Raw genomic sequence first — 20703 nt, forward strand, 5'->3', positions numbered from 1 at the left:
ATGAGAATTTTTACTGTGATGACAGTGGTATGAGTTTTTCCCCTGCCTATCATATCATAATACTGAATTTTTTTCTTTTAAATATGGTTTTCTGGAATGACTTTAGCAAGGCCAATGCTTTGGGGATGTGTTATTTCAGCTTCTAAGAGAGTCTTGTGAAGTTAACCAAAGCTAAGATTCACGACACGAGTGTAATTTCCTCAATCGATTGATACCAGAAACAAACATGACCAGGGACCTCTGGATGTAACTCTTGCTACCCTTTTCCACCAGACATACTTAGACATGGATTATTGTTTTGTCTCGGGAATTTGTCTTCTTTTTAAATCTTAAAACACAGATATATCACCAGTAACAATAAAGACAGCAGAGAGATGGCTGGTAGCCCAGGAGTGGTATGGGGGTGGAGGGAGTCCTTTGTGAGTCAGCTCCCCAAAACTGTGCTGATTCAAACCCCACTCCCTCCCCCTTCAGGAAAGACCTCAAACCCCTTCCACTGAAACTCCTGATATTACATTTTTTTTTTTAGCCGCAGGTCAACCAGGGATTGAACCCGGGCCACAGCAGTGAAAGCCCGGAATCCTTATCACTAGGCCACCAGGGAAATCCCCTGACGTTACTTTTTTTTTAAAACGATAATGCAACATTGATTGATGTGTTATTATTTCAAAAGCATAATCTTCATAATGTGTATGTGCGTGTTTAGTTCTGCAACACACTAAGGGCATTCTAGCCAATAAAATTATTATGTTTTCCATTTCACTCTATCGGTGTAGACACAGATGAGGTGGAAAAGTCCTAATGCATTTTAGGACTCGGGACCTTTTACGTCCTTCTGCTTTCTGTCCCTGCAGTCCTGGCCTTTGTTCCTATTAGGGTACCTTTAGAAATCTAACCAACTGGCCACTGGCAGCTCCACTCTCCTTACCCTCCACTGCAAGCCTGGACTTCCCTCGGAGCATCTGGAAATGGCGGGAAGGGATCCATCTACGCCCTGCCTGTGGACAGGCTCTGCGGCACCAGGAGGCTTAACGGGTGAGATGTAGATATCCCCCAAGAAACTGTGGAAAATCTTTCAGAGGGAAATTGTCAGGATAAAATTTTTTTTAATCTGCCTAGCATTGTTGATGGGGCAGCTAATTAGATAGCCCACTAGACATTATTTACTCCTGCAAAGCTGAAAACCAGTTGCTGTATTAATAAGCTCACGGCAAGCATGGTGTCCATCAGGCATCTTGCGTAGGGAAGAGAGAAGGTTCTTACTGCAGAGGAATCTTCTTAATTTTCTATTTGCATCTATATGGATTGGTTGGAATAATAAAACATCAGAAACGTAATTGGAAAAATTATCTTCCCATTTCTGGATCTGAACTCTCATTCTAACCTCAGGGGGGAAATGGCCTATGAGAAAGTGTTTGCATTCTAAAACTTGTAGCAGAGAAAAACTAGCGGGCAGGGAAATTTGCTTTCTGAGGAAAAATTGTACCTCTTTATAAGGTTTTAGGAATAAAGTGTTTAAGATAAAGAGGACTTCCAAGTCGTGTTTAGACAGTGTCATTAGAGAGGTGACCGAAGGATGACCGTGGAAACCTTTGGAGAAAGTGAACCCTAAGACAGTGTAGCACCTGAGTGGCCAGTGGGTCATATTCAGTCATTGGCACCAGTCTCTGCAGGGTCCTGAGCAAGGCTGTCTACTCCCAAGGCTGCCGGAAGAACGGCCTGGGGTCAGAGGGCATGGTGATGAGAGGGTCACCAGAGGTTAGCGACTCTGGTGACGCCCCTTTGTCACCAGGGGATACTAGTGGAGGCCTGAATTTCACCTTTAGAGCCAGTTGCCTCAGGCTTGGGGTTAGAAGCCCTCAGAACGCGAGCATCCCAGGGAGGAGTAGCTTTGTGTGTTCATTCTGATCAACTCTACATTCACTCACTTAAGTTTCCTTTCTTACCTGGACAGGTATAATTGGAGAGGAAGGTAAAAAGCCCTGAGGGCCATGAGCGCCTGGGGGAAAGAATGCCGTGTGGAGAAAGAGACCACAAAGCAGGACCTGGGGAGGCAGGATGCCAAAGACCCCCTGGCCACACACACCGTGCTTGGATCCCAGGGCCAGTGTCTACACAGCTGCATGACCTTGCTCAAGCTTCTAGAATTTTTTGAGCCCAAGTTTCATCACCTATGAAATGGGACTAATACTTACTTACCTTACAGGATTGCCCATTCATTTGCCAATTCATTCACTTGACAAATATTTATTGAACACCTGCTGTATTCCAGGGACAGTGTTCTAGGCAGTGGGAATACAGTACAGTAGTTAAGAAAACAGACCAAATTCCTGCTCTCATTGATCTTTCAGTGGAGTGGGAGGGGGGTTGGAGAAAAGAAGATTATACATGTTAGATGGTGATAAGGGGTAAGTGATAAGGAGAACCAGCAGTGAAGGGGGAGAGGGAGGGCGGAGGGTCTAGGAGTGGAGGCATAATTTCAGCTACCGTCATAAGAGAAGGCGTTGTTGAGAATGATTGGTAAAAGCCCCCAAATTCCAGGAATGGAGTGAACAGGGAGAGGGTGGGAGGACATGGTGTTGTAACCGAAAGTGGGCTCCGGCTGCTCGCTGCTCAAAAGCCAATTGGTGGAAAGGAAAGTTTGCTTTATTTTGGAGGCTGGCAACCAGGGGAGGCTGGAGGGCAGACTCCTGCCCAAAGGCCATCTCCCCGCCAGCCCCCAACAGTCAGGGGGCAAGAGCTTCTACAGACAGAGGGAGGGGGCTGCGTGCAGAAACAGCACACTCAGGTCAGACAGTCATCTTGAAATTGGTCTTGTGGTGGCCTGACCAGCGCCATCTTGATTGTTTTAAATACAGGTAATCTTCAGTTCCTGGACTGGTTTGTTCCTGTTGCCTTGAGGCCAGTTCTCGGAACTGTGGCAGCTTATGTCATGGCTACATTCTGGTCATAATGTAGTAACTTCTTCCACCTGGTGAGGGTTTCAGTATCTACAAGACAGCTCGCAGGATACGGCTCAGAATATGATCTGCAAACCTTGAGGAGGAACTAAAAGTCCTTGACTTTGCTTAATGACGGAAGTATTATTATTTGGTCTTGTTGGACTGCTTTTCTTTGCTTCTGCATTTTCTCACTTCTCTGATTAAACTTATTCTTCAGCTAAAGTTTTTCCACAGACAAAAGGCAGGCTGAGGACATGGGGGCCAGGACCATAGGGTCCTGCTCCGTTTCAGGACCAGACAGGTAGGGGGCTTCTGTATGGTCTTGTCAGAAATTTTGCTTTTCCTCTGAATGACATGGGATGGCACTGGAGAGTTTTGAGCAGAGAAATGACATTATCAAATATATCTTTCAGCTTTCATTGATTTGTAAGAATGAGAAATAAAGTGCATACATAGTAGGTCTCAATAATAGTAGCAGTAATTAATTCTACGGTTGACACCCAGGAACTCGTATTGCTTTTCTTCCTAGCCTGTTTCATAGTTCTGCCCTGGGAAGTAATTAAACTGAGCGAGAACCCTTGATTGGGCAAGTACACGGGAAGGGAGAGCTGTCACTCTCCAAGGTGCTGAAAGAACATGACTGAGAGTCAGATTCCTGTCCCATCAATTAAAAAGCACCTTAAAGGTGAAATTCTATTTCACTGGATTCTCTTTCACGTACACATGTGGAACATTTTGTTCTCAAAGATTTACTGAGATTCCCATAGAAACATCCCAAATTTTGAGAGAGGGATGCATGAGCGTGTAAATCTGTGGGTAGAAACCTCGAGCAAACAAACACAGGAATTAAGCTTTCAGCTCACACACTTGAAATTTTGAGATGCTCTTCTCATTTTCCTTCTGGTGGTGATTGATTTCTAATGCAGAAACATGAACAAACAAACAAGGATGGCTGCTACAAAATTTCCACTCCAAACACTCAGCCTCATTCATTTTTGAGCCGTCACAGAAGGAGCAACAATTTAGGGAAGGAAAATCTAAAAACAATTGAATTTCATTTCTCTCCTATAGTAAGACCCAGAATATAGCAGTTTGACATCAAAGTCCCATGTCTACACTCAATATTCTCATCTCCTTCTGGCCCTCAGACAATAACAGCAGAAAGGAAACACCAGGAGGCTCTGCTCTGCCCCTTCCCTCCATATGTGTTTCTTTCTGCTAACGTAGACTCACATGCTAAGTGTAGAGGCAGGTTTCTCTGTTGATGGAAGGCTGTGGCTTTAATTCTCTTCTGTGGAGGGATGATTGTCTTCTGGGTGCTGGACCGCTGCCCCGGAGCTGCCTGGGATGACTGTCGTCAGCCCTCCTCCACTTCATGAGTGCTGAGCCCCCCTCAACTCCCCCAGGCTGGGATATGCAACTTTCCGAGCAGCTGACAATCCAGCTCAGATTGTTTCTTCCCAGCTAACAAATCCATTCCCCTGCTCGACCTACAAAAAGTGAGATGGCCGGCAAGCCCTCTCTCCTGGAGCACAAACCGTGGTGAGTCCAGCCATGCAGGTGCAGGCACCCCTCTCTGTGGGACCCAGACCAGGCCCTGCAGTCATTGCCCAGCTGCTGGGCCTTCTGCCCTGACCTCTGCCCTCCATGGTGTGGTGTTGAGGCTAAACCCGGGCCTTTGGCTGACACCTTCTTGGCTGACCCCTGCCCATCGAGGCTAACACCCTAGATGGAGAAAACTTGCAAAAAAAAAAAAAAAAAAATCAAACCTAAAGAGATCTTTGCTAAGCGGGACTCGGTGTGGTCGCAAACTGTCTCCTCTGCAGTGATACCCAAACTCCCACTTACCAAGTTGGGGGCTTTGCTTGAAGTGCTTTCCATACTCCATCCCATTTATACTCTCCACAGCCCCAGCCCTGGGAGAGGGCCCTGGGATGCTCTTTTCTCCATGGACAGACAAGGAAACTGAAGCTCGGAGATCCAGTGGTTTTCTCTTAGAGGATCAAGGTGAAATATCCGGTAAAGGGCAGGTCTGCCTGACAGCAGAGAAGGTGCCCTGTGACCTGTGATGTCCTGTTGCCCACAGGTATGGTGTCAGGCAGTGAAGAGAAGAGAAGGAAATAAGAAATCAGAGAAAGTGTACAAGACGGTCAATTTTATGTGTCAACTTGACTGGCCCATGGGGTGACTTGATATTTGGTTAAACATTATTCTAAGTGTGTCCGAGTTCCTGGATGAGATTAGCATTTGAATTTGCAGACTCAGTAAAGCAGGTTGCCCTCCCAGGTGTGGGTGGGACTTAGCCAGTCCCCTGAAGGCCTGAGTAGAATGAAAGGCTGAGTAGGAAAGAACTCGCTGTCTCTGCCTCACCGTTTCTTTTGGGTTTTTTGTGTTTTTTTTCCCAGTACGCGGGCCTCTCACTGCTGTGGCTTCTCCCACTGCGGAGCACAGGCTCCAGACGCTCAGGCCCAGCGACCACGGCCCACGGGCCCAGCCACTCTGCGGCACGCAGGATCCTCCCGGACCGGGGCACAAACCCGCGTCCCCTGCATCGGCAGGCGGACTCCCAACCCCTGCGCCACCAGGGAAGCCCTGCCTCACCGTTTCTGAGCTGGGACGTTGGTCTTCTCTGCTCTCGACTCAGACTCAGACTGAAAATATACTATTGGCTTTCTGGGGTCTGGACTTCTCAACCTTCATAATTGCATGAGCCAATTGCGTATTCTCTCTCTCTCTTTTCCCCCCTGCCCCCCTTCTCCCCTCTCTCTTCATATGTCCTATACATTCTGTTTCTCTGGAGAACCCTGACTAACACAGTGTATTCGTTTTCTGTTGCTACATTTAAAAATTACCAGAAACTTAGTGGTTTAAACAACACACATTTGTTAGCTCCTGATGGTCAGGAGTCCAGACACAGCTGGGTCCTCTAACTCAGGGACTCACAAGACTGCGTTACAGGTGTCATCAACGCTGCAGTCACACCTAAGGCTCAACAGGAGAAGGATCAACTTCCAAGCTCACGTAATTGTTGGCAGAATTCAGTCCTTTGTGGCTGAAGGCCTGAGAGTCTCAGTCTCATTCTGACTGTTGGTCGGAGACCGTCCTGAGTTTCTAGAGTCTGCCATCAGTCGTTGCCATGTGGGCTCCCACCATGGCTGCCAGCTTCATCAAAGCCAGCAAGCCAGAGAATCTTGCAGTAAATGGACATTGCAATTTTCTGTAACATCGTCATGAAAGTGACATCTACCACCTTTGCCATATTCTACGGACTGAAAGCAAGTCAGAGGTCCTGCCCACACTCAAGGGGAGGGTTTACACAAGGCTGTGAACACCAGGAAGTGAGGGTCATGGGCGCCACTTCAGAGTCGACAGAGGAGTTATGGGTGACTGGCCTTGGCTGTGGGAGAGAACCATTTGTCTCTAGACCAGAGCTCTGAGAAGAAGTAGGATGCACACCACAGGTGGTCTGGCAGACTGGCGGTCTGTTAGTCAGACTTAGATTGATTTTAAGGCTTAAATGCAGAGTGAAAATTAGTCCTACTAATGCCAGGCACTGGTTAAAGAGTTTTCATGTATGAGCTCATTCAATTCCCATAACTTCTTCAAGAATCCAAATACCTCTAAGGTAGGTGCTCTTACTATCTTAAAGATAAGGCATCAGAGGCAGAGAGGTTAAGTAAGTAACCTGCCTAGGGTCACATAGCTTGTGAGCAGTAGAGCCAAGATGGGGACCCAGGTGGCCTAACTCCAGAGATGGAGGATTTCCCCCCTATTCAGTGTCTAAAACCCTTAGGCGAAGAAAGCTGCCATCTCCTGGGAGTGTTTCAGGCATGTTTTGAATGGCACGGGCTGGTGAAGAAAAGCTGGCTGCAGCTAGAGTATAGGAAAGACAGGCTAGGGAGTAAGACAAAAAGGCAAAAAGGACACAGTGAAAGGAAATGGTGTATTTGAAATTTCCAAGACATGTTTCCCATGGTGAAATGTGTTCTTGTGGGAGACAGCAAAGAAGCAATTAGAAAATGACTGGATCCAGGTCAATAGAAATTTGGAAATTATGAAGGGCTGCCTCGCACTTGATAAATAGCAATGTGCTATCGTGAAGTAACTGTTCTATAAATAACAGAGAGAGAGAGTATTTCCTTCTATAGCAGTAAAATTGCTAAAAGTTATACTGGAGAAGACAGCCTCCAGGAGGTGTGTAACTCTTGTTCTCCTGTCCATAACGGGCCTTCTCATATCCTTGGGCAAACAGGTTAGTAATTATCAAAGTGAATTATGGTCACTGCCAAAGGATGACATTAGCTAGAATCCTGCTTCCTGCCACCACGGTGGAAACCCTCCAGGTATAACGAAGAACTACGGGCCCAGCCACTCTGCGGCATGTGGGATCTTCCCGGACCGGGGCACGAACCTATGTCCCCTGCATCGGCAGGCGGACTCTCAACCACTGTGCCACCCGGGAAGCCCCTAAGGTGCTTTTATAGCCTTTAAAAAACAAAATCTGCAGCTCAGAATCAGCACGCTGTATTCTCTGCCCGGGATCCTCTGGGCTTTGGTGACCCAGACCGTGCGTGGCCAATCAGTTCCGAGCGGTCTCGTGTTGCTTGAGATGTAGAAGCATAGGCTTTGATTTAGACCTACGGGAGCTTTAACAGCATTCCACTTGATGAGCTTGGTGGCTGGACATGATCCTGGGCTTCTCGGGAAACTGAAGCCTCAGTTGCCTCATCTGTCAAATGGAACCCAGGGTGACATGACAATAAAGTTGTAGTGAGACGTAAGTGAAGTAATACATGGCATGCACCTAATGCAGTGCTCCATCTCAGTGCTCTGTAGCTGGCGACCAGCTGCAGCAGAAGGCGCCGAACATCCCAGTTTAACATTGCATAGAAAACGGGGTATATCCCTCATACTTACAAACTGAGCTGGTGAAGATTTGGAGGCAGATATGGCTTGCTGGTGATGGAAGTATGGATTGGATGCTATCCTGAGTATGTTGCTAAGCTATTATAGATGTCCGTATGGCTGATTGTGAGGGAAATGTTCTATGCCCTCTAGAAATAGTGTGGCCAATAACGTAGATTAATGGAAGTACGTTGAGAGATTGAACGTACAGACCAGCAAGGACCAGAACAAATAGGACGATGCAGATCCACAACTCGGCAGCCACCAGGCCAGGAAGCCAATTTCTGCAGGAACTGGCACAGAACGCTCAGGACTTGGTCAATGACTGCCGATTTCTCTACTTTCTTTACCCCACATCCAACTCATAACCAACAGAGAAAGTCAGATATGCTCTCAAACCAATCACATAAGATGGCCCCACTTCTGGTCAGCCCCACCTCCACCTTCTCCAGGCCAACAGCCTCCAGTCAGGGCAAACCTGAAACCTCCCTGTTTCTCCACTATAAAATTCTGTGCTCCTCTGTCTTTGAGTCCTCTGTCAACGCAAGTGATGGTGGCCCGACTCCCTTGCTATGGCAAGCTGTGGGCGAATAGCCTGTTTGTTCCAATTGGGGTGGTCTATTTGTTTCCATGAATAGATACAACCAAGGTGACATACATTAAGAAAAACTTCCCAGGAAATCTACAATATTGGCTGAAAGTAAATATCTGTTGGCTTGAACTTTTTTCAGTGTTTTTTTTCTTTAAATAAAGACATTTTATTCACTTATATTACTGTAAATTTAATAACCAGACATTTAGAAAACCTAGGCCAAAAAACCCCAAAAGGCAAAAAAAAACCCCAAATTGAAAAATGTAACCCTAATCTCACTACCCATCGGTAACCTCTCTCAGTGTCTTCAGCCATGTATGTGATGTGGGGGCAGAGGCATGCACACACGCGCACATTTTTATATAAATGTGGTTACACAATTCAAATTCTGAAATGTTTTATGAGTTCACAATATGCATAGGTAGCTTTCTATGTCTGTCGATGTTGAAATATACCAACGTGTTTAAGGTCTGCAGAGCATTCAACTGCATGCACGTGTCACAACTAGTTACCTCATCCTCTGTTAATGGACATTTCAATTCAATCAACGTTGTGTTAATAGGAAAAATGCTACAATTCATACTTCTGTACATTTGGTCGATTGCTTTGTAATAGTAAAATGCTAGAACTGGGAAAGCTGGTCAACAGGTTATACACATTTAAAATTTCATCATATGCTGCTAAAGTGTCCTCTGGAACAGTCACACTGGACATTGCCTATCTTTTTTCAAATTTGGTTGCTAAAAAGCAGTATCGCATATTTAAATTTGTACTTTTTCATTTTTTCATTACTGGTAGGGTTAAACATTTATCTATTATCTATCTAGCTGTCTGTTTATCTATCTATCTACATACCTACACACACACCAACACACACACACACATTTGGAATTCTTTTATGAATTGCCCTCTCATGTACTTGGCCCATTTTTCAATTAGATATCTTTCCTTATCAATTTTAAAACTTCCTTATGTAATAGGCTATTGAGCATTTTTGTCATATTTTGTAATTAGATTTTTGTTTTATTTGTATTTAACTTGCAAATATCTTTTATTTTTCTCCCTCACATTTTCTGGCTATTGGGTCATGGGAAAGAAAATGCTCCCATTCCAAGAAAATAAAAGGTTTTAAGATTTTATTGAAGTCTTTGATCCAGGACATCATCTCTTGCTGAGTTAGATTATATCCTCAACTGTATTTACATAAGCGTGCATCGGCCCCCTTTGCATATTTAGAATGCCCTTCAGTTGACTTCTTCTTTTTTTTTTTTTTGTGAGATAACAGTATCTTTAATATTTAGGTAATAAAACATGTAGGTCAATACTCAGTGCATATACAATAAGACAGAGCAGCAACAAAAAAAAACTTACAAAGCACATTCTAACTACATGGAGGCTTTCAAACAATTAAGTGTTGGGTAGAGAATGTGCTCTACCACAGCTGAGCCACACCTCAGGGCCTCAGACCTGACTAGGGACTTGGTGGTGGTGAGGGGGAGAGTTCATTGTGCTCATGGCCTTCAACTCAGACCCTGAGAACCCTGAACAATCTCCACGTGCTACACCGCTCAGCTTTCTCTCTCCCAACCTCCGCTTTGTGTGTGTGTGTGTGTGTGTGTGTGTGTGTGTGTGCACTTGCTGACTTTTTAAAAATTTTTATTGTTTTTACAGTAGGTCCTTGTTGGTTATCTATTTTAAACATAGCAGTGTGTACATGTCAATCCCAAACTTCCAGCCTGTCCCTCCCTCTTACCCTTCCCCACTGGTGACCATAAGTTCATTCTCTGTCTGTGAGTCTGTTTCTGTTTTGTAAATAAGTTCATTTGCATCATTTTGTTTTTTTTAGATTCTGCATATAAGTGATATCATATGATATTTGTCTTTCTCAGGCTGACTTATTTCACTTAGTACGATAATCTCCAGGTCCATCCTGATTTTATCTGTTCATCCTTTACCCCATCTTAGACAATGATTTTCTTTTTTTTTTTAACATCTTTATTGGAGTATAATTGCTTTACACTTCTAATGTAAATAACAGCTTACAGCATTTTGAGGTTGGGATTTTTTTTTTCGGTCAAAATTTTGTAGGTATCTGATTGCTTCGTTGTCTTTTGGAATCTGTGCTGCTGAGAAGTTCTAGCTTGTCTTTAATATTTTTTTTTTTTTGCTTGCGAGTAACCTGTTTCTTCTTATTGCATATTTGTAAGATTATTTTAGTTTTTTTAAAAGTTCAGTTTAAAGGTTTAAACTTCAGTAATCTTATCAGGATAAATCTTATCAGGATATTTATCATTCTCTATTAATTAATTGTCCAGGTCATGGTACTTCCTTGAAAGCTCTCTTCTCTTACATTTTATTATCATGTAATTCTACTCCTTTATTTTCAATATCCATATCCAATATCCAATGTCTATCACATTTTGATCACTACCTTGGTCTGAATTCCCCAGAACACAGAATGTGGGCCACACCTCATGGCCACCCTCTGTTTGGAGTGCAATTCCAGGACAGCAAGGATGAAAGAAGAATGGAAGTGAAACGAAGAGGGAGGAATAGCAAATACAAGGTTGTGCATTACGAGCTGGTCATACCATCATCAAAATCATAGTTGGTATTCTGGGACTACATGAACCACTGGTCTTAAGACAGTTCACTGGAGAAGGGAGTGGAGGTGTAAATCGTTTATCTGCCGAGCTTTTGGTCAAATTGGTCCGCTTGTTCCTTTCCATCAAAGTTTTTCTCCTGGGGTACTCCCTTCTCCATACTCCTGGGCTGTGTTGCCCGGGTCCCAACCCCACATCCCGGCCCCAGGCAGCTGCCAGGGAAACCAGGTCCCGGTCCCAGCATGTGAAGTGGGGAAAGCAGGAGCCCCCGGCCCTGTGGAGTTGGATGCAGACGCAGACAGCCGGTGACATCAGGAGAAATGGCCGAGCGTGGGTCTGGGACCAGGTGCGTGTGTTGACTGCACTGCTGAGAGCCGAGCCGGTGGTGCCACTGCAGCCCCTGATCAGGGCAGTCTGCTCCCGGCAAGGGCAGCATCCCTGGCTGGGGCTCCCCAAGTGGCCCCGATGTGTATAGCCCAGAAACTGGGAGGCTCATCTGTTGGGTCCGGGACAACCATTTTCTCTGTCCTTCTTTTGTTTCTTTGTCTTTGCCTCTATGTTACCTGGGACTTTTCATTCCTGTCCTGAATGTTATTAACTTGGTTTCTGTAGTGTCGATTCTGATAATTGCAGCTTCTAAAATATTTTTAATTTCTGCAATGATACCGTCTTTATCTTTAGGCCAACAGATCTATGTTAATCTCCTTCTTTTATCTTCTTTCACTTTTCATCTTTTGTCCTTTTTACTCTCTTAAGAAGGTGAAGAAAATTCCCTGATTTATTTGATTTCGAAAAACAGCTGCTTTGGGATATTAACTCTCTCTCTCTTTCTTTTTTCTTTTCAAAAATAAAATGTAAATAATATTTTAAATATAAAATATTTAAATAATATTTTAAATAAAATAATCATGCATTTTGAGTGCTTACCACGGCAACTATTTTAAGCACTTAGCATAAGTTACCTCTTAACCCTTACAACCACAGGGTGACATCCGTAGTATTATCTCAATGAGGCATAGAGAGATTAGTTCAATTGTCCAAGGTTACAGAGCTAAAACATAGAGGAGTCAAGGCTTAAATCAGCTGTACCCGACTCCAAACCCTGTTTTCATTTACTGAGTGCTTTCTACGTGTGAGTGCTTGCTATGCCTCCTCAAAGAGACCATGTGTTGCCTCTTTTTTTTTTTTTTAACATCTTTATTGGAATATAATTGCTTTACAATGTTGTGTTAGTTTCTTCTGTATAACAAAGTGAATCAGCTATACATATACTTATATCCCCATATCTCCACCCTCTTGCGTCTCCCTCCTACCCTCCCTATCCCACCCCTCTAGGTGGTCACAAAGCACCAAGCTGATCTCCCTGTGCTATGCAGCTGCTTCCCACTAGCTAGCTATTTTACATTTTTTTAAAATAAATTTTTTTATTTATATTTTTGGCTGGGTTGGGTCTTCGTTGCTGCTTGCGGGCTTTCTCTTGTTGCAGAGCACGGGCTCTAAGTGCGCAGGCTTCAGTAGTTGTGGCTCGCGGGCTCAGTCGTTGTGGTTCACAGGCTCTAGAGCACAGGCTCAGCAGTTGTGGCGCACAGGCTTAGTTGCTCCGCGGCACGTGGGATCTTCCTGGACCAGAACTCGAACCAGTGTCCCCTGCATTGGCAGGCAGATTCTTAACCACTGCTCCACCAGGGAAGTCCCTATTTTATATTTGGTAGTGTATATATGTCAATGCTACTCTCTCACTTCGTCCCAGCTTACACTTCCCCCTCCCAGTGTCCTCAAGTCCATTCTCTCTGCCTTTTTAACCTTGTTTTATTCATCAAATTAGCTGCAGAACCTTGACCGGGCAATTGCACTACGCATGTTCAGTTTCCTCACCTGCGACACAGTTTAAGTTGTGTTCTCTCCAGCTCTGGGCATCCTGGCTCTATTTTTCTCCATACTCTGCACTGCACTGGTTTTGGAGACTTAACCTGGACTTTCAATTCCGGTGGCTACTCGTTCAGGATTGAGATAGTGAGGCTGCAGTCTTAGCTCTGCATCTGCTAAAAAGAAATGTTGAAAAGCAGACAAAAATGCCCCACATTTTCCCCACAACGTTTTCTTGATTGGGTAGCAGAGTGCAATGAACCACCAATTACTAGAAGCGGGAAAAAAACAGAATTTTGCCTCTTAGAATTCGAAAGATGGAACAAATCTTCGGTGTAGACAGTTTCTTTGTTCTAGGAAGGGCCACATCAAGGACCCCTCCTGACCACCATGTGTAGGTCAAGTACTTACTCTGTGTCCCCAGTGTAGCACCAGACCCCGGCTAAATGCCAATTCCAATCCAAACTCTTCAGACCAGGGTGTGGAGTGCTCTCTGGATAACATAAGATGCTGTTCTGTCTCAGGGGCTGGGAGGGGGGGTGGGTGTGCACATTCCTGCAGAGTGAAATAAAAACTTAAAAATTCTTTTTATTGGCGGTTTCCTCCAGTTTTCCAGAGACGACATTTGAGGATGCTGGGGACGTGGGTGGGGACAGAGCTGGTGAAATGGGCTCTCCACTAGCGACAGAAGGATGCCTGACTTTTAACCACAATGTCCAGTATTTGGACTTCGTTTCCAGAAATCAAGGGGGTGTTATGAAGCGACTTTGTCACGATGTCCTCACATTTTCTCCGGTTCGCATAGTGACCCAGAGAACTCTTTGGCTGTTTGTCCCCACCCCCTTCTTCTGGTAATTGCATAGACAGATTTCGCTTTGGACACACACTCCCTCACTACCAATGGTCCCCCTGGAGCTCTGCTCCTGTTCTGATCTGCATACTTAGTCCCCCTTCACAGGACGGGGTGTAGGGATTAGCACGTGAAGCCCAGACTTTTGCTAAACTTGCCTGGAAGGAAAATTCCTTTTCTTCCATGGCCTTGGAGCTATGAGGAGAGGTGCTGTTGGCAACCATTTTTCCATGATGGGAGGAGTCTATATTTTATTTTTGTTGTTGTTGTTTTTTTTTTTTTTTTTTTTTTTTTTGCGATACGCGGGCTCTCTCTGTTGTGGCCTCTCCCGTTGCGGAGCACAGGCTCCAGACGCACAGGCTCAGCGGCCATGGCTCATGGGCCCAGCCGCTCCGTGGCATGTGGGACCTTCCCAGACTGGGGCACGGACCTGTGTCCCCTGCATCGGCAGGCGGACTGTCAACCACTGCGCCACCAGTGAAGCCCTGGGAGGAGTCTTTAAATGGTGGTGAATGATACAGGGACATGGGGATCTACCAGTCCCCAAAGAAAAGGGGTCCCGGAGTCTGTGATGCCTAAAGCTATATACACCTAACCCTTCCCTTGATGTGAGCCAGTAAAATCTCCTTTTACTTCAACAGCTTTGAGCTGAGTTTCCTGCAGCTTGCAAACTTTCTACCGCACCCTGGGCACCTCTGTGGCTTGGACCTGAGCAAGATGTTCTCTATTTCTGCTGAAGTCAGATGTCAGCCCTTCCTCCAAGGTCTCGGGTTCTACTAAATAACTTTGATGTTCTCTAATAACTTGGCCATAGCATTTCACTTGCCCAGGGGACCTGCCTTAGGGTATTGTTTCACTAGAAGTATTACATAAAGGTTTCAACAAGCAAAATTAATATAAAGTTATCCTCTTCTTAAGTGGGAGACTTCCTTCCCTTGGCTTCAAAGTGAACGTTAATATACTCCCAGGACGAGAGTGGGTCTGAGAAGGCTCTGAATTACCCTCCATCTCAAATGTGCACTCAACGTCTGCCTCGTATAAATTGGGAGCAGAGAGGAATAATAAAGGTGGTGGCATCTTCCGTTATAAACTCCTGCCAGAGAGCATGAAAAGCGGTGACAGAACGGAGCAGCAGAAGGAAGGGGTGGATGAGACTTTTACATTTTTTTGTTTTATTTTGTGGATATAATCACAAAAAATAATGTCTTCCATTTGGATAAAGCTTTTATCTTTTTATTTCTCAAAGAGAGTTCACATCCTGTATCTAAACTGACATAGGTAGAAAATATATTATCATTTCCACTTTACAGTTGACGAAACTGAGATCCATAGGAACAAGCTGAGGACATATAACTAATTACGAATCTATAATTTTTGGGTAGCCAACTCTGTGGGTTCTTGTGATAAGCGCTGTCTCTGTTTTCAGACTTTCAGATGATAGGAACACGTTATAATTCAAGACGAGTGTGCAGGAACTTGCCACTGAGAACACGAAATCTCTTATTCAAGAGCCCAGAAGTTTCTCATTTATAAGGACTTTGCAAAGGGCCAGCATTATAGCTGCCATTATGCTTTCATTAGTAACTCCTAAAATCAACTAATTTTAAAGGCTACATTCAATATTTTAGAAGAACTTTTGGAAGGTTTAAATCATTGTCCAATTTCATATCTCTTTAAGGCTATCATTTCAGAGGCAGCAAATTGGATCAGGTAGGAGGGACAGACATTTGCAAGGTGACAGTTGAAGTACAGCTCTACTTTAATTGTGGGATAGAAGCAGCAATGTCATTGCGAATAGAATGTGAGTAGGCAGGTCTTCCCGGGCTCCTGGCCTCAGATCAATGAGCAAAATGAGGTGGGATTGGGATTGAGGTGCCCTGGATTCGTCCAGTCTCTCTCAGGATCATGGGCTCTGTGTCACAGATCCAGGGGCAATCTCATGTCATAACTATTCTGCAGCGTTTCTTTTTCCAATGTCTATTTCATTGAAGAATAGTTTTTTTTAATAATTGTTATTGGAGTATAGTTGATACATATATGTATATCCACTCTTTTTTTAGACTCTATTCCCATATAGGTCATTACAGAGCATTGAGTAGAGTTCCCTGTGCTACACAGTACGTTCTTCTCACTTATCTATTTTATATATAGTAGTGTGTATATGTCAATCCCAATCTCCCAATTTATTCCTCTCCCTCTTTCTGCCTTGGTAACCATAAGTTTGTTTTCTACATCTGTGACTCTACTTCTGTTTCATAAATAGCTTTATTTGTAATATTTTTTTAGATTCTACATATAAGTGATGTCATATGATATTTGTCTTTGTCTGACATACTTCACTCAGTATGACTAGTATCTCTAGGTCCATCCCTGTCACTGCAGTTGACATTATTCCATTCTTTTTTATGGCTGAGTAATATTCCATTGTACATATGTATCACCTCTTCTTTATCCATTCCTCTGTTGTTGGGCATTTAGGCTGCTTCCATGACCTGCCTATTGTAAATAGTGCTGCAATGAACATTGGGGTACATGTATCTTTTCAAATTATGGTTTTCTCCAGATATTTGCCCAGGAGTGAGATTGCTGGATCACATGGTAGCTCTATTTTTAGTTTTTTAAGGAACTTCCATACTGTTCTCCATAGTGGCTGTATCCATTTACATTCCCACCAACAGTGCAGGAAGGTTCCCTCTTCTCCACACCCTCTCCAGCATTTATTGTTTGTAGAATTTTTTTTTTTTTTTTGCAGTACACGGGCCTCTCACCGCTGTGGCCTCTTCCATTGCGGAACACAGGCTCCGGACGCACAGGCTCAGCGGCCATGGCGCATGGGCCCAGCCGCTCTGCGGCATGCGGGACCCTCCCGGACCAGGGCACGAACCCGTGTCCTCTGCATCGGCAGGTGGACCCTCAGCCACTGCGCCACCAGGGAAGCCCTGTAGAATTTTTTTGATGATGGCCATGCTGACCAGTATTAGGTGATACTTCACTGTAGTTTTGATTTGCATTTCTCTAATAGTTAGTGATGTTGAGCGTCCTTTCATGTGCCTCTTGGCCATTTATTGGAGTCTAGTTGATTTACAAGGTTGTGTTAATTTCTGCCGTACAACACAGTGACTCAGTTATATGTATATAAGTTCTTTTTTCATATTCTTTTCCATTAGGGTTTATCACAGGATAGTGACTATAGTTCCCTGTGCTCTACAGTAGGACCTTGCTGTTTATCCACTCCATACAAAAAGTTTACGTCTGCTGACCCCAACCTCCCACTGAGGCAAGACATATAAAAGCTCAGTGCAAGGCCTGATACCCGAAGGGCTCAGCAAGTGTCGCTGTTACTTTTGGCATCATCCTAGCACAGCACCACCAACATCATCAACATCACCATCGCGGTCCTGGTCATCAGACTAAAATGGGTCTCTCTTTTGGGAAATCTAGTTATGGCTCTCTGCCCGTGATCTACCGTAACTTAGTGTCCTGACTCAAGCGGCCCATGTTCTTGCTTGTCTGCCCACGATGGAGAAGTGCACTTTGCATACCATACCTCAAGCCTAGCACACAGGAGTCAGCATAAAATATGACAAGAGACGTAATTTTTTTACACTAATGTTTTTGTCTCGTCGTTCAAGCCAAATGACTCACTTGTTCTACAAGCCCTGGACTTGCAAATTAGTGGGTCATGTGGGTGTTTTCCATTTTATAGCCTTAATCCTAAGTGGCTTGAAATCAGCCTCTGTGGCTGTCTGTGGTGATGACTCTGCTTTTCTTTCACTCTGCTTCTCACAGGGCTCTAATGCTGCACAGCCCAAGAGGAAATTCCGGACTCTGCATTTTGCTTGGAGCTAAATCTGAAGTCTTCATTTTGCCCCAGTCCTGCTGATTTATGCCTCCTCGTTATGATCAAATATATGAAAAAGAACAAAAACAAAAACAAAAGACAGCTATGGCTTGGAAAATCACTTGCTATTAGGAGACCTCCTCCAACTGCGTATTTTCACTAAGAAAATACTGGTGCAAAGTGCTGCTGAAAGCTTTCCAACCTCCAAAATATCTGACTTAGTGAAAGAAAAGAAAGCCTTCCCCTGTTGGTGAAATGATCTGAGACAGATGTTGGAACAAAGTAGGCTAAAGATTAAGAAAAATAGATTTTAAAAATCTATTTTCTTCTTGTCTCCCTCCTCTTCTCCATAGTAAATTGCTAGAAAGAAGAAAAGTAATTATAAAATTTAGACGACATACTTCTAAAAATCATAAGGTTTTAGAATTCTTATAGTAGTGTGGCTGTATGAGATGTCTATTTATTTGGGCTAAATTTTCTTTGCTTAAATTATGGGCACAAGTTTCTTTTTCCACATTTACTTTTAGGATGGCACTCATCCTAAAAGTTTGCAGAAAATATGTACACATAGAAGACTGAGTGTGTATTACATGATTATTAATCCAAAATCCTGTTAGCTTATAGCAATTATTTGTGAGAATAAAATCCAAAATTCTAACCCTTGTGAAACTGCAAACACAGCCCTCTGAGCGATGTGGTGGTCTTTTGTTTTTGGTCGTAATATAATTGGTTTTGGGATTTGAAGCAGGAGAAGCCACTAATACAAACATTGAAACATAATAATTCTGGTTTCTTGGGATATAAGCATAATCATATGACAAGTGTTTTGTATTATTGGGCACAAGAAAAGCATTTGTCTTATTGCATGGTAATCAGATCCTTGTCAAAGGAAGACACTTGATAAGCTATTCATATACTAGGATCTGTCGTGACCTTCTTCTACTATCTATCATAGGATTCAAGGAAGAAGGAGAGGGAGAAGGGGAAAGAGAAGATGCTTCCTGTTCCTCAAGCAGCTGCCCTTGAGTAGGAGGCTTGTTGATATATTGCATGAGCGGGTAAATCAGTGCAGAAAGAGATGCGATGAATCACCCTTGGTTGGTTCCATGCTCCATAAAGGAACTTTCTCATAAGCAGAGGAATAAGCTTCCCCTCTGAGGGACCTCTCATGGTGGTTGGTTTCCCACATCACTGCTGGCTCAGAGAGATAGGTCCTGTGTATTTTAATGCAACTTTGATTCCAGCAGACTCTCCTTGCCTGTTTTCTCCCGTTCTCCACTTTAATTTGAAACACTGCTCCAGGTGAGCTCTGGGAAAATAGCAACACAAATGGAAGGGGCACACCAGCCTCTCGAGAGGCTTTGGCTTCATGTGCTGGAGGCAGAAGAACCACAGGAAATCAGAACAGCTGCTCCTGAGGAAAACCAAAGTGTGCTCGCTGGGGTAGGGAGAGCATTGGTTAAGACTCCATTGCTGGCAGGTAACAAGAACCCAACTCAAACAGGTTTTAGGATAAATAAGTGTGTTACAAAGATATGGAGTAAAGACCTGCTGAACCTCTGGATCAGGGCTCAGTCCCTGCCAGGCTCTCTCTGTCTGGATAGCTCTCCTCCATTCTCTCTCTGCGTTGACTTCACTCTTTTTAAATTCTATACAAGAGCTTCCTTCATGTAGTTAGATACGGGGCCACCTTGAGCTCGTCTAACAGTTTCAGCCACTGAGAAGGAGGTGCCCTCCTCTGGATCAATTGGCTGGGGCCACGTGTGAAGACCCTTCTGTATGAACATGGTGTGTAACACATTGAATCTCAGGTATGAACCACACATATGTATGAACAAATCTCATTTATGGGTTACAACCATGAAACCATAATGTGGAGGGTCATTCTCAGAAGGGAGCCACTCAGGACAGACAATGTCACGGACATGCCCTAGAAGGTGGGTTGTCCATTGGTCTTTCATTCCAAAACAGCTCTTCACCGAATCTCCCAGAGAGTCTACAAAACGTCAGAATGCCAGGACGAATCAGTTAGGAAAAGCAATTAAGCAGCCAGTTGCTTTGATGTGCTGTGGGCTGGACTTGGTCAGCAGGGTTGGTCATTCTTGATATCTAAGCACCTCCCCTCAGCTTTTTGGAATAGGACAGGTGACCTGAGCAATAAGAGATGATAGTGTTACCTCCACAATCCTCCAGGCCAGCTTCCTTTCATAGTTCTTCCTTGGGCACTTCATTGGAAAAAGGATGTGTGATGGTTAATTTTATGTGTCAACATAACCGGGCTGAGGGTTGCCCAGGTAACTGGTAAAAACATATTTCTGGGCATGTCTATGAGGGGGATTCTGGAGGAGATTAGCATCTGAGTCAGGAAACTGAGTAGAGCTCTGTCCTCACTAATGTGGGCGGCCATCATCCAGTCCATTGAGGGCCCAGGGTGAAGGAAGGGCAAATTCTTTCTCTCTTCTTGAGCTGGGACACCCATCTTTCCTGCCTTCAGACATCAGAGCTCCTGGCTCTCAGGCTTTCTGACTCAGGCTGACTCATACCACTGGCTTTCCTGGGTCCCCAGCTTGTAGACAGCACGTTGTAAGTCTTCCCAGCCTGCACAACCATGGGAGCCAAAGCCTCGTGGAAGAGGAAGCCCCCAGGGGTGCTTGCCTCAGAGACTATGACTTGCCCTGGATTCCTGGCCATGTATAGCTGTGGGCACATTTGGCCTGAACAGCCACTTCCATTGGGTGATTAGAAAATCCTCAGGCGATTTCACAACCAGGTATATCCACAGAGTCCACATAGGTACACCCTTATTTCCTAGTCAATATGGTTCTCTTATTTCTTGCCATTTTTCCAGCCTGACGCAGAAACACAGCAGTTGCAATTGATTTGCTTCATACAGTATACTCTCAATTTTTATTTTATGTCCTTAAGAATAACCATGTCCCGGGGCTTCCCTGGTGGTGCAGTGGTTGAGAGTCCGCCTGCTGATGCAGGGGACGCGGGTTCGTGCCCCGGTCCGGGAGGATCCCACGTGCCGCGGAGCGGCTGGGCCCGTGAGCCATGGCCGCTGGGCCTGCGCGTCCGGAGCCTGTGCTTCGCGGCGGGAGGGG

Source organism: Phocoena sinus, chromosome 16 (genome assembly GCF_008692025.1).
Source record: "Phocoena sinus isolate mPhoSin1 chromosome 16, mPhoSin1.pri, whole genome shotgun sequence".
NCBI classification, from domain to species: Eukaryota; Metazoa; Chordata; class Mammalia; order Artiodactyla; family Phocoenidae; genus Phocoena; species Phocoena sinus.